Genomic DNA, 13,986 nt, shown 5'->3' on the forward strand with positions numbered 1-13,986 from the left:
CATTGAACTGACACACCTTATATACAAAGCTCTTAATTAGTGGGTGTTCCTTACAGAGTCAAACATTTAAAGGTGTATGCCACATAAAATCAAAACAACATTAACTAAGAATACAAATGAATATTTGCACATAAGTATATAAAAAAGTTATATATAATAAAAACTATTTATATATATATATATATATATATATATATATATATATATATATATATATATATATAAAAGACTTACACAACATGGCAACATACAACTGAGCAATAATTGAATAAGATAAAATAAATATAAAATAAAATAAAAAATAAAAAACTAAAGTGAAAATGCATGAATTCATTTAAAATTAATTCTTCTAGTTTTGAGTGCTGGTTTAAGGGGGATCCTGTCATTGAGTCCAGGATAGACATGCACTTGTAATCTAATAATCCACCCAGTTTCCATTGGTTCAGTATAATTTTTAATGTCCCCCACCTCTAATGTTGGGTACATTAATGTGTATAACAAAAAACTTAAATGCATGTGTAGTATCATTCTCTAAAACATGTTTCGATAAAGCATTAATTGTAGATCTAATGCGTATCTGATAAATGTGTTCCCTTATTCTATCCTTCAATTTTCTGTTGGTCTTGCCGACATAGAAGGCAGTGCAGGAAGTGCACTTCGCAATATAGACCACATGTTCAGTCTCACAATTAGTATTAACTTTAAAAGTAAAAACTCTTGTAGTAATTGGATGTATAAACATGCTGGTAGTACTAATACTAGAACAGAAATTATATTTATTACACGGTTACGTACCTGTATAAGTCATAGGAGTAGAATGACATTCTTGGCTTGGAAAACACAAAAGTCTGTGCAGATTCTTTTTGTTTCTAAAAAGGAATTGTGGGTGATTCCCGACAATTTCCTTAATAACTGGGTCCACAGTTAAAATATCCCAGTGTTTGTAAGGAATCTGCTTAGTTTGGTGGACATTTTTCGTAAAGTACAATGATACTTTCTGCTTTTTATCATGGCTTACAGATGCTCTCATACTGTTCTCACTGTCGAATGTACTGCCTTCTTCAGAAAAAATGGGACAGGCCCTACCTGTTCTAAGCCTTTCAGTGTGTTGGAAGGCTTCATGAATGTCTTTCATTCTGTATCTCCTATTTATTAGTCTATTACGCAATTCACCTAATTCCGTCATATAATTGGTCTGTATAGGATTCAACCTTGAAGCACGCATAGCTTGCCTTTTTACTATATTGGTAAAAATATGACTAAGGTGCATACAGTCCCTGTGCAAAAGGGTATTCTTATAGCATGCTTTCCTATGCACTCCTGTATTAAGTTTACCATTTCTTAAACGTTTTTACCAGAATACCCTTTTGCACAGGGACGGTATGCACCCTAGTCATATTTTTACCATTATAGTAAAAAGGCAAGCTATACGTGCTTCGAGGTTGAATCCTATACAGACCAATTATATGACGGAATTAGGTGAATTGCATAATAGACTAATAAATAGGAGATACAGAATGAGAGAAATTCATGAAGCCTTGCAACACACTGAAAGGCTTAGAACAGGTAGGGCTTGTCCCATTTTTTCTGAAGAAGGCAGTACATTCGACAGTGAGGACAATATGAGAGCATCTGTAAGCCATGATAAAAAGCAGAAAGTATCATTGTACTTTACGCAAAATGTCCACCAAACTAAGCAGATTCTTTACAAACACTGGGATATCTTAACTGTGGACCCAGTTATTAAGGAAATTGCCGGGAATCACCCACAATTCCTTTTTAGAAACAAAAAGAATCTGCACAGACTTTTGTGTTTTCCAAGCCAAGAATGTCATTCTACTCCTATGACTTATACAGGTACGCAACCGTGTAATAAATGTAATTTCTGTTCTAGTTAAAGTTGGTTGTATTCTTAGTTAATGTTGTTTTGATTTTATGTGGCATACACCTTTAAATGTTTGACTCTGTAAGGAACACCCACTAATTAAGAGCTTTGTATATAAGGTGTGTCAGTTCAATGCAATGGTTTTGATGGTTTGAAAAAGCCGCTTGGCGAAAGCGCTTACCCCTTTTATACTTGAATAAAGGTTTTGGAATTATTGAAAGTTTCTAACTTCCAAGTCTGTTTCCAGTTTGCTTGAAGAGACTGTCAGCATTTTACATCTATAAACTGTTTTTTGGTCTGCATAGACTTTAAACATCCTTTTTAATGTGGAACTTCGCTTTGGATTTATAGCTTTGGCTGTTTCTTTTACAAACTAGCACAGCTTACCAGCGATCCAGCGAGTGAACTTGTAAGTCAGTATTGTGCCTGGTTTGAACTTGAGCTGATGTTTTATTGATTTTATGCTGACTTTTTTCGTTCTTTTGCTCAAGCTCATTTGTGTGCCAGTGGTATTGCTGTTTACTTTTTATATTTAACATCTCAATAAACACTGGCTTTGTTCCTGTAACAACCCAGATTAACCTTCCTTTTTCCTTTCCTCCTTAATTCCTCCTCACACAACATCCTATAGACATATGTAAAAAAAAAATATATATATATTTTTAAAATATTTTTATTATTTTCTTTTTCACCTTTTTCCATATTATATACTTATATTTTTAGAATTTGTATAGCAAATATCTACTAAACTTTGTTTATGTAATTTCCTGCTATGACTATGCCTGTCTGCATGTATATCTCATGTTCTGACTCAATGTGTTTATAATTTTTACCTTGTTTTGCCTGTTTCTGTGAATTACTTGTAATACCGTTGGAGCTTTTCTCTCCAGGCCTCCACTGAAAATGGACATATATCCAGCTGGACTAGCCCGGTCAACAAATGTCAAATAAAAAACTAAATAAAAATGACATCATCTTTATTATCTTACAATGTAAATACCTACATACGTTCATATTAACCCCCCAAAACTGTTTGTCTGTGACACTCACAGCTACTATGACATTTATGTTGTACCACACAGTGACTGTGACTATTAAAATTCATTCAAACAAGCTGCACTTGTGAGACTCCTCCAGTGAACCATAACGTTATATTACTATTACTACTACTTAGGTCCACGCATCTATCTAATGTGTGGCATCTGTGTTTTAATGTTTTGCAGAAGAAAATGATCAAAAAGTGTAGGCCAGGGTTCAGTAGTATTAACAGTGGGACAAGACCAGGGAAGTCAAGATCTGGCAGGAGATGGAGCATGCAGTTAGGTGCAGGGCATCACATATGTGCCCCAGGGTGTGGGTGATCTACATCAGTAGATTACTGTGATGAACAGCACTCCATGTAGATTTAGATTGCTAGTGTGTTGCATAACTTCTCTGGTACTCTGGGGAGTTATGGGACACCTTGCTGCATTTGGTGTCAAACATATCAACAGGTGAGGGTACAGATGTTGCAGGGCTTGCTGTCTCCCAGTTAGACAGCACAGGCATGAACATATGGACTTGTTAGGTGAGTAATGTACTGGACAATCTAATTCCATTTTAAATCCCAAATGCATGCTGATTAATTGGTTGCTCTAAACTACTCGTATATATTGCATTAACCATTGTCTTTGTAGCCTGGATCATGACTGAAATTTTTTTTTAATCAAATGCTATTCAGTCAGGGTGTAATAGCCAAAAACAACTTTCAGCAATTTTTGAGGTACAGTTTTCCCCACTGCTGAGCAACCCTGGACTTATTATATATACATAAGCTAAAGGGGGAAGTCTCTCCCAAATATGGCAGGTGCAAAAATAAAAAAGACTACTTTGGCGATTGCCAAAAGTGGATTTTGACCTACTTTATTGTCTCAGTCAAATGGCTTTCATTTTAAAGTTGTTCAGTGTCTCAACACAAATCAAATGAATTTAAATGATTAACAGACAGTGTAGTGCATTTCACTTTAGGCCCTGCAGAAGTCACCATCTGCAGTGTGTGCCTGAGAAGCAGCCAAGTTTGTGAGAAGCAGCTGTGTAGGCTGCAATGGCTCAGTCATAACAGCTCCTGGTTTGATTCTCTCAGTCACCCCTTGAAAATGTTATAACTGTTGGCAAAGTACAGGCTGGTTCTTAAAGAAATGACCCAACAAAGATGAATCAGTCAGGTCCATACAATTTAATGAAATATGTTTTATTGTGGGAGGAGTCAAAGTGCACACTATATATGGAGAAAACAATCTTGTTTTCCCTTATTCATTGTAGTTAATTCTGAGGTCCTTAAATGTTGGAGTAAGTTATAGTACAAATGAAGTGAACGTTCTGTCAGGTGATCTGCTTCTTATCAGTCTTTCCTGACTGTGTCTGTTATGGATTTGCCAAACAGACTTTGAGGAAGTTACTTAAGTACAAAGTTTTCCTCAGTCAGCACTAAAATGAGGCACTTCATGGAACTGTAAGATCATAGGAAATACGAGGCAAATAAGTCTAACGGACATTTCTGTCTTGCCAATACCCACCCTTAAGCTTTCTTCTTTTTTCAAGGAGGGGTAAGACAGTCAGGCCATGGGTGAATTTATGAATCTTGCACCTATTCCATCTGGTTGCCAAATGAATAAAAAAAAATACATCTAAAAATAGCAGTTTGGTATAAATCTAACCTTCACAGGAACATTCTGAGCAGCGAGATCAGGTGTCAAATGTTTCATATATGATGCATGCTACAGGATGATCATAAGTTCATAGGTCATAGGTGGATACTAGGCTAACAACTACAAGGGCCTTTTTAAGCATAGCCATGCATCCCAAATCTCTAACAAGCTCTGGTACCCTTGATAAATGTAAGCAGGGGCTTGAGAGATGAAACATTTAGAAGCAGGGGGCTGGCAGATGAACCAATTACAGGCTGCCTGTGCCCATTAGAGACATCGGTACCAAACCAGGGATGAATTTCCTATTCCCCACCAAACTGTCCAGGTTACACTTGAATTGGGTTGGGGAAGAACTCAGCTTTACATGGATGGGGAGCCTGTTCCAGAGAAGGGGTAGTCTCTGAGATACATAGCTGTCTCTCCAGCAGGTCCTATTTATATCAGAGATACATAGCTGTCTCTCCAGCAGGTCCTATTTATATCAGAGGCAAGGTTTAAGTATTTAGTATGGATAATTCTGGTGCTGTTTGTTTTGTGGATATAGAGGAGGTCCATCAGAGTGGGGTCTGATAATGTCCTGTATGCCAGGCATAGATCTCCCCTCAAAAGCCTGTGGGAGACAGAATACAGGGATAGGGCCTTGAGGTAGTTTGCACAGGACATTTTACTTATGCTCTGCATTCTTTCAGTGAGGAACCTCTGTGGATGTTCCATTTGCTGGATATGCCTGGCTAGGTACATACCAAAGAAGACATTGTACACAATGATAGGTCTGATGAATGCTGAATACAGTGGAACAATGACTTCCTTGGACCTAGATGTCAAACATTTGTTTATAAGTTGCACAACATAGAAAGATTTCATCACTACTGTGGACACATGATGTTCAAAGGCTAGATTACTGTCTATGTGTGTCCATACGTCCCTGACGACTGGGTCTACTCTAAGGGGTGTGTTGTCAATATGATAGTTACCAGGGGTGGATAACTTCTCAAAGGATACTATTATGCATTTGTTGGTATTTAGTTTTAGTCCATGGCTCTAACACCCATTGTTCATCTGTGTCAGCCGTTCTGGGAGAATATTTGTGTTGGTGTGGGATTCAATGACAGCTCCAAATTTGCAATAATCTGATAAATTTATTCAGCCAGGGACCATTAACATTAGCCTTGACTTTAGAGAAGTAAATGCCAAAAAGAAACTGTCCAAGGACTGATCCCTGAGGGACTTCACTTGTGGCTGTTCTCTTTTTAGAGGTGGACTCTCCAGTTCTAACTTCCTGGGTCCTGTCTGTCAGCCAGTTGGCTATCCACTGGGTAACATATTGGTTTGTTCCTAACCTCTTAACTTGTCAACAATGCCTGAGTAGGGTATTGTATCAAATGCCCTGGCCAGGTCAAGGTAGACAGTGTGAATCATTTTCCCTCATCCATTGCTTTGGTGACCTTATCAAAGGACTCCACCAGGTTGAGTAGGCATGATCTGCCCTTTACCCACAGTGTCTGAAGGTTTTCTATATCACTATTGATCATTTCCATCATATTTCTTTCTATGGCTTTGCATATAAGACCAGTGAGACTTATGGGTCTGGAGTTTCCAGCGTCTGTAGATGGCCCACATTTGTGCGGAAGGATGATTGTTGCTGTTCTCCCTTCATGATGCATGAAGCCTTTTTGGAGGGTACAGTTAAATAGCAATTCCAGAGGCCCTGATAGTTCATTCATGTTTCATGCTGTTTAGAAGGCATCCTAGGATATTGTCTGCACCCATCGATGAAGTGTTCTTGGCTTTAGAGAGAGCATTAAGGACCAGTTCCTAGTGATAGTAGGGGGAGTTATGTTTGATGGTATTTCCTGAGGGAAGGTTGAGGAGGAGAGAGGGGTACAGTTGGAGCTCAATTTATTGGCTAGTAGGCTTGCTGTATCTTCTGACTAAGTATTGGTCGGCTCCATTTACAGTGAGCTCTGCACACAATTGTGTATTGCCTTTGAAGATGCAGACATAGCTAAATAATGCCTTGTGGTTGTCCTTGGCTTGGGAGGCCAAACCTACCTCAAATTTGGATTTGGTAAACTTTATTTGTACTCTGATTTGTTTGTTTAGTTTGATGAGAGTGCTTTTATCCTGCTGAGTGTTGCACCTCATAATTTTTGAAATGATTTTCTTCCTTCTGTTATACAGCCTATTAATTTTGGGATTCCACCAGGGTGCCTTGTTTTGTGAGTTAGTTTTGTACTTCTTCCTGGTGGGTACAGCTGCCTTTATGCAGCTATTAACATGCTCATATAGGGTTTCTTTAAACAGTTCTGCATAGACAGCAGTGTTCTCAGGGTCTATGGGGGCTTGCCATTTTGCCAGATTATCATTTAATAGCAGGAAGTTTGCCTTAATGTAGTTCCTGAATATTCCAGACTTAGCTGGGGGTCCAGATTTTATTTTTACTTCAAAGGACACCATTCTGTGGCCTGATCTTACCAGGGAAGATATTACACTAGGGTGTGTGCATCACTCTCCCATATTAGTGAGGACCAGATCCAGTATGTTTTCACTCGTGGTTGGTGTACTGACAATCTGGTCCAGGAAGTTTGTGTTTACAAAATCTAGGAATTTCTGTGCCTGTATGTTTGGTGTCATATGGAATTCCTATTTAATAGTGGGGTAATTAAAGACACCCAAGATTATGGTATTGGGTTGGATGGTGAGTGTTTCCAATAAGTTTAAATACATGGTATGGGTTTCCTAGGACATAAAGGGGACCTATAACTTGCAAGGAAGGGGTACTGGATTTTGCCTATATTGATTTGAACATGGAGTAGCTCACATGCATTGTCCTGTTTGACCAACCTTGAGGTATATTTATTTTTGATATAAATCGAGACACCTCCGCCTTTAGTTCTGGCCTGCATAGTAGCTGCTCTGAATGTGTGAAAGGCATTATAACCTTGCACTGTCAGTGTGCTCTCTATGGCTTTAAACTAAGTCTAAGCAACCGCACAGACATTGGCATTCTCTAGGGTGAAGAGAGCTTCTAGGGCATGTAGTTCTTTGTTTAGACTCCTAACATTGATGACTAAAACCTTTAGATTTTCTTGGCTTTGATTTGCTATGTCAGAAGTACTTTCAGCTTGGCATTGCCTGAATAGGCACTATGGGGGAAGACCATGTTTCCGCTAATATTTGAAAGCCTAGAGGGGAGAGGTGCATACCATCCCTGACAAAGCAGAATGGTCTGTTGATCATCTCCTTCCATGCTGACAAATATTGCACTCCCTTAGAATGACACCAGAAACCAAGCCAGTTATTAAAGTCAGTCATCTTTTGTTTGTTTTGTGGCATCGTCCTTGGAGAAGGTAAAATGCTGCTTAATGCTGGACTCATACCAGCATATGATACATATTCTGACAGCTCCATGATGTCTTTCTTTATATAGTCTAGGGAGGTACATCTAAGGTCATTAATATGGACTATGACTGAGTAATACTGGTACTTGTGGTCCAATGACCTGAGTGCGTGCGCAGTGTGGTGGATCCTAGCCCATGATAAGCAGCTAACTATGACTTTCTCCTTACTTAGCCTGGTGAGAGGGACATTGATGTGTCTCATAATAGAGTTTTCAATAACCACAATGTTGGATTGTGTGATGGCTTGTTTTATGGGTTTAAGAGTAGTGGCTTTATGTGTTGATATGGGTGTTGTTTTGAAAGAGTGCATTTGGGGATGCTTAGAGTATTTGTTGTGTGTACTTTGTCTTGGAGGCCTTTGTGGTTTAGGAAGGTAACATATGTAGAACTATATGTCTGCTCTGAATGTTGTGCGTTTGGTGCAGTGTGTGTACTACTGACAACTTTATTGACATTAGGAGTACTTTTATGTGAGAGCTTTGCCTCCAGTGACATTGTGTAACTACATCTCTCACATACCATACGTGAAGATAGGTGAAGGCTGCCAGCCTAGCCTGATAGAATTTTGTAGATAATTCTGTCATTTGTAAATATTAATATAAGCCACAGGTTTATTCTCTTAAATGGGAAAATGGTGTTAAATGTGGAACTGCAAAAATGTAACAACAGTGCACTCTGCTGTAACAAAGCTGGGAAGTCAATTCTTTGATGTCAAAAGACAGAGCCAAGATGTCTAGATAAAGGCAGTCTGCCTATTGTTTTGAGACCAGATTTAATGACTAGAATTTGCATGTATAATTTCTCTTATTGCTCTGGTTCCTAAACAGCTGCAAGATCAAAAGGGCTATTAACCTCTGAGAGTCTGTTAGCCTGGGAACCAGAAAGAAATGATGTAATCTGAAATTAATCAGTGGTACTTTGTTATCAACTTAAGGACAGAAAGAATGAGAGCATTAGAGCATTTGTCTTGAGAACATCCAACTCACCACTCTGCCTGTGTCTATATGTAAGTAGGATTTTAGAACTGTGTTTTCTCTTAGATATAGCTAGGAAATAGAAATATTGCACTAGTTATTTTTCTGTGATGTCAGAACTTTTCTACTGTATTATTTTAAGTATTTCTGTGATCTCTGAACTCTTGACTAGCACTGTGTAGTAAGAAGTATTGTCTTGTGTTTTTTTATTTATTATTAAATATTTTTAAACCTTTCAATTGTGGCTGTTTTGTGTAGAGATAATTTAAGCTCTAAGAGTACATTGCATGTATATAGTGATACTGTACCAAGTCACTCCAAATAAGTCTTGACTGTTCAGTCGCACTTACCATTTAGATAATAATAGTGCACAGTATAATTGGACACTCTTTCATAAGGGCCTTTGAGTAGCTGATAAATATTAGCTGGATGGTGGCAGTGATTTCTACCATATAGTCTGGGTAAAAGGGGCACAGCTGGAGAACCTGTGCCAGCCTTCCCCAGGAGTGTCTGTGTGGTTGTATAAACTCTTATCTCAAATTGTGTATATGTCAGCTACTTGGTCTGGGTTGGTTGGACAGAGAGGGTGCTGAGGGCTTTAGCTTGCCCACTAGGTTGAGTTCTGGACCCTATAGCTGTGCCAGTGGGGAGTCTTGTTGGGGACCTGGAGATAAAGAGAGAAACCAGCGCCAGACTGACTGTGATCTCTGTGTGCTCTTAAGGGAAATTATACTTTACTGTGTGTGTATTTATTATCCTTTCGCTATACAGACGCCCCTCACTGGTGTTAGTGGTGAGGATTGAGGCTCCTTGATTGCTGGGCCAGTGCACGGGCATCACACCATATCAGTTTGTTTGAAAATTAACTGGTTTTCAATAAACTTGAGGCAATTTCTACATTGCTTTAGGATGCCCATATCCACCCAGATGGTAACAGAAATAGTAGGAACGTTTGTACCATGGCAACAGACCATTTTTTATTGACTAGACAGTTGGAATAAGAAAAGCAATGTCAGGAGTATCTTGTTTGCAACTCTGGGGACAGTGCTTGTCACTGCAAACTAGTCCTGTGTGCCACTAGGTATTGGTGAAAGTTCACTCATGCTTTTACAGGAAAATGTCACTAAGGCTGTCCTTGTCTATACAGGGCACTGCCAAACACTTCAGTGGAAACGAATAAGTAGTCCCTGAAAATTTAAGAATGATGTATTTAGGGAGATATTCTGAAGTTAGAAAGTAATCAAACAGCACCTACTGAAAACAAAAAAAATAGCTGTCAAGAATGATGAAAATGGGGGAGGGGCATGAATGGCTACTGTCTTGCTACTAGCTTCACTCTACTGGGATACAATGCTCCTTTGCTTCTTGTCTCACCAGTAGCAAAACATTACCACTAATCCCAAGATGAGAAACAGGTCACAGCCTGTTTGATGATCCACAGTCTTGATGAGCAGAATATAAGCACAAATTCCAAGCTGTCACCTATGAAGCCATTATTAAGCCTTCTGATGATCAGCAGTCTGCAGGAAATAATGCCTCTGTGCTCCTTCTCTCACCAGGAAAAAAACAGAAGCACTAATCCCACGATGACTACTGAGAGGCAGAATGTGGGCTCTCCAATAATTTGTGGTCTTGCAATAGATGTTGCAGATTTTAAAGGTAAGATGGAAAAAAGCGGGTTAATATCTTAAACACTGCAGTGTGCCCTATGTAGTTAGATATGAAAGAGGGGTAACAATCTATAGCTAAGTGTAGAGCCACTAATTTTAAAAGTGCAATATAGAGTGAAAGGGGGTGGGCACTTTGTATTCTGGTTCTGTGGAATACAGCAGGATAGCCAAAAACGTAAATAGTTGAAGGACAGTGATTTCACAAAATGATATTTTTTGTGCTTATACACAACAGACAATGAAAGGGGAGACATAAGGAGATACATGGTCAAATTAACATAAGAGGCAGGCAACTAGAAACACAGTTGAGTTTAAGAACACAACACCAGGGTGGGAGGATGAGAAAAAAAAAATCTGTGTGACTCACAGCAGACACAGCTGTGGTCTCTTAACGAGTTTTAATATGCAGTTTAAAAGCAGAATACAAGTAAAACACAATGTAAAGAAAGCGAATCACAATATACAAAATAGAAGAAAGCAATAAAGTAATACAAAATACAAGAAAGCAAACGCAAACTGACCATTCCCTCACAGCACGTTGTGGCAGTCTGGCTGAGCTTTTCCAGTAAAGCCATGAAGACAGGGCTCCTAAATATCTGTAAAAGCTTAGTGCAGAAGTTTAAGGCTATCAGCTGAAAACTGAGTTTCATCCTGTAGTTTTAGGTTTGATTCTCAAAATCCTATCTTGTAAACTATATGACTGATTAAGACACTTAGCTAGACAGTGCTTCTGGTCAACCCTGAAAAAAAATATATAAGTACTAAATTTATACCAAGATCGTCATGTACAGTCCTCCTCAGTGTGGGAGGTGAGTACCATTAAGTGCTTTAAAAGGGAGGTACAAAATTTGAATTTGTCAAAGGTATATATGCTTAGGCATCTTATATTCCTTGTTATCACTTTCCCAAATAATACTCTTATGTTACTATATTCCTATATATACATATTGGGTTTAGAAGGTAGTAAATGAATAAAAAAAAAGGCCACAGACAAGTTATATTGGCCATTTCTTGATGAAAGAATCCATAATTGTGGCATCCATGTATGGTCTGGCAGTGCCACTCACTAATAGTGGCAGTGCCCCCACACAGCGGGTCTATATTACAAGATCGAATGCTTAGGTGATCGAACACCTAAATATCAAACTTGTAATATCGAAAGCAAAAAACAGTGACTGGCCAATTTAAAGCAGGGAAAGATTTCCTTGGCTGTTCTCCGGATTTTGTCATTTTGCCTACTGTAGTGCGATATTGGAGTTGGTATATTTAGTTAGGGGGATGGGGGCACAGCCCCCCACATCAGGGGTGTGGGGGTGAAACTCCCCACTTAGATTGGATGTAAAGTTATTTTTTTTATGTGGCGAACCAGTGTGTTTTCCTGCACCGTTTGACGTTTTTGGGTTCGATATTACAAGCTCAATGTCTAGGTGTTCAATCATTTAAGCATTCGATCTTGTAATATAGATGCCACACAGCAGTCCTTTTTCCCTGCATTTCTTGTGGTAGAGGATGCCAGCTCACACAGGAAGTAGTTAATATGGATAACGCATTCCTTTTCATATGTGACACATATGAGATATGCTGGGTGGAGAAGTGGTGCAGCAGATAGTGTTGTTGCCTTACAGCAAGAGGTTCCCCAGTTCAATTCTTGGCTGGGGTGCCTTCTGTTCGCAGTCTGTATGTCCTCCCTGTGTTTGCATTGGTTTTCTCCCACATTTCAAAGATATGCAGTAGGTAGATTGGATATTCTAAACTGACCATAAGTATGAATGTGTGCTGTGGAAGAAGTAGCACAGCAGGGCTAGCCACCCAGCAATGCAACACTTTGCTCTAGAAGATTATCATCGTTGAAGTGACAACATGATCCTATGTGCAAAAAATGAGTTGTGGATGGATGGACATATTTTATTTTATTTACCGGGAAAGTCCAACTTGGAACAAAGCCAATTTTCAGTGGAGACCTGGGGAGAAACATTCAAGACGCATGTCTTTGAAACATGGGAGGAAACCCACATGAACGCAGGGAGGGCATGCAGACTTCACACAGAAGGCACTCCAGCCGAGAATTGAACTGGGGAACTTCTTGTTGTGAGGCGACAACGCTACCGGTGCTTCACTGGACCAGCCATATGAGGTATGATGAAGCATTACTGGAAAATTATTTCAAAATACAGATACTGGGACATGCCATAGACTGATCCATATCTAACACATGCTGATTGAAAATGACAGAGTTGGCAAGGTTTCTACAGTGGAACTGCAAAGGCTGCAGAATCCCTAACAGTGGCTCTGTGACATCACCATGGTATCCAGCAGTGGTGACTGTGCTCCATCAGCCACAGTGAACTTTCCATCATAAAACAGCAGTGCATTCAACCACTGCATGCATCTTCTAGGAGAGAGAAAAGGAGGAAGATGTCTACAAGGTGAGACAGAGTCAAACCATAATCATAAGATCACAGCTGCCTGTGCAACTCTTCCTGTGGGTGTCTGCTGTTCACTGTGTTAGATCTCACAGAGTTTCTTTCATATGCCTCTTCCAGACAACAGTATTGCTTTATGTCTGTGTTTCTGACCTAGCAATCTGTCATTCGAGGCATATCACTTTTATTTCCATTTATTGAAATAATACATACTTCTCCACTAGTACTATTTGTTTTACTTTTGCCTTTCACTTGATCCATAGGTTCATAAGTATATATTAGGCTAATGACCACTAGAACTCTTATAAGTGTAGCTGTGCAACCCAAATGTCACCCACAGATTTGATTTATATAGGGGATAATTTACTGACTGCATCTGTTGGTCAGAGACACAGGAGGCAGACTCATCCATTGATCCACCTTGCACTTAAGTACAGTAGGGAAGAACTCTGCTTCACATGAATGGGAAGCCTGTTCAAAATAATAGGACCTCTCTGAGAAACATATCTGTCTTTCCAACATGCCCTATTTATGTTGCAAGCAAAATGTAGGTCTTTTAATCTAGTACTTCTGATGCTGTTTGTTTTGTGGATGTGCAAAAGATTCATCAAAATATGGTCCAGTGATGACTTGTATCCCAGGCAAAGATCATCTCTCAGAAGTCTGTATAGTACCAAGAAAATGACAGGACTTTAAGGCAATGAGCATAGGGCATTGTGTTTACTCCCTGTATTCTTTTTGTAAGGAGCCTTCGTGGATGAAAGTTGCTGCATGTGTCTGTTTAGGTACATACCAAAAAGGGCATTTTTACTCTATAATGGGTCTGATGAGGGCTGAGTATAGTGGTATAATGCTCTAGCTTATAGGTTTAGCAGCACAAAAGGATTTTCTTACTACCTTGGACACTTGTTGGTCAAAGGATAGGTTACTATTACATGAGTTCCGG

Source organism: Protopterus annectens, chromosome 2.part1 (genome assembly GCF_019279795.1).
Source record: "Protopterus annectens isolate FY-2018-M chromosome 2.part1, PAN1.0, whole genome shotgun sequence".
NCBI classification, from domain to species: Eukaryota; Metazoa; Chordata; order Ceratodontiformes; family Protopteridae; genus Protopterus; species Protopterus annectens.